Source organism: Octodon degus, unplaced genomic scaffold (genome assembly GCF_000260255.1).
Source record: "Octodon degus isolate 3935 unplaced genomic scaffold, OctDeg1.0 scaffold00212, whole genome shotgun sequence".
Classification (NCBI taxonomy): Eukaryota; Metazoa; Chordata; class Mammalia; order Rodentia; family Octodontidae; genus Octodon; species Octodon degus.
Window position 1 is genome coordinate 524,074 of NW_004524788.1, and position 1,649 is coordinate 525,722.

A 1,649-nucleotide genomic window follows, 5' to 3' on the forward strand; every position below is an offset into this window, starting at 1 on the left:
TCAAATCCTTACCTTTACTTTTTCTTTCTTTTTAACTAATTTTATTGAGAAAGAGGCTTACACAGTATGGCTGGTGACATTAGCTAGTGCTCACTCTAACTCTAACAGGGAAACAGAGGACTAGAAGAGACTGAACTGTGTCTGCCTCTATTTCCAACAGACTCACTTTCAACTTTTGCTCACAAAAAGCCGGGAAAATTAATAATCCTTTTTTAAAAAAGTTAATATAAAATTATAGTAAAAAAATAGCAAACAAACAACAACAAAAAAAGGAACCTGAACTATGTAGCAACACAGCTGGAATGATCTGCAGTGGAGGCGGCAGTGGCCGGAGAAGATATAATTTAGTTGATTGTTTGCTAGTCTCATGGTGGTGGAAGCTGCACATTTATTCGAAGGGATCGAGAACTTGCTGGAGGTTTGGTTCTCCTGTCAGCAACCCGAGACCAGCCAGGGATCTGGGGATCTTCACGCTACCCCGAGATCTGAGTGGGATATACCTTTGAAAGATGTGCAGTGTTCAATCATAAGTATGATGAAAACTGACAAGCAGGAAGCTTATGTACTCAGTGAGAGTAGCATGTCTGTCCCCAAGAGACGCTTCATTTTGAAGACATGTGGTACCACCCTCTTACTGAAAACACTGGTTCCCCTGTTGAAGCTTGCTAGGGATTACAGTGGGTTTGACTGGATTCAAAGCTTCTTTTATTCTCATAAGAATTTTGTGAAGCCTTCTCAATGGGGTACCCACACCGGAATTTCCAGGAAGAAATAGAGTTTCTTAATGCAATTTTCCCCAAAGGAGCAGCATATCGTATGGGATGTATAAATTCTGACTGTTGGTACTTGTATACTCTGGATTTCCCAGAGAGTCGAGTAATCAGCCAACCAGATCAGACCCTGGAAATTCTGATGAGTGAGCTTGACCCAGGAGTTATGGACCAGTTCTACATGAAAGATGGTGTTACCGCAAAGGATGTCACTTGTGAGAGTGGAATTCGTGACCTGATACCAGGTTCTGTCATTGATGCCACACTGTTCAATCCTTGTGGGTATTCAATGAATGGAATGAAATCGGGTGGAATTTATTAGCCTATTCCCATCACTCCAGAACCAGTTTTCTTATGTTAGCTTTAAATCAAACTCAAGTCAGACCTCCTATGATGACCTGATCAGGAAAGTTGTGGAAGTCTTCAAGCCAAGAAAATTTGTGACCACCTTGTTTGTCAATCAGAGTTCTAAATGTCACACAGTGCTTTCTTCACCCCAGAAGATGGAAGGTTTTAAACGTCTTGATTGTCAGAGTGCTATGCTCAATGATTACAATTTTGTGTTTACCAGTTTTGCTAAGAAGCAGCAACAGCAGCAGAGTTGATTAAGAAAAATGAAGAAAAAATGCAAAGAGAGCACACATAGAAGGTGGTGGCTGCTTTCTAGATGTTGATACCAGAGGCCATGCTTTCCATAACCACCACCTTGTAGTTGCAGAAAGCCTTGGATGTAGTGACAGTGTAATCATTTTGAAGTGTATGCATTATTGTATCAAGGAGTTAGATATCTTGCATGAATGCTCTCTTCTTTGTCTAGGTATTCTATGCCACTCTTGCTGTGAAATTGAAGTGTGTGTGGAAAAGACTTTTACTGTAAGA

At 40.7% G+C, this 1,649-nt stretch overlaps 1 pseudogene; it reads left to right on the forward strand.

Annotated features, from left to right (window-relative positions):
* The first annotated feature begins 367 nt into the window (after positions 1–367).
* Positions 368–1,375, forward strand: LOC101587278 (annotated as a pseudogene).
* Positions 1,376–1,649: the final 274 nt, after the last annotated feature.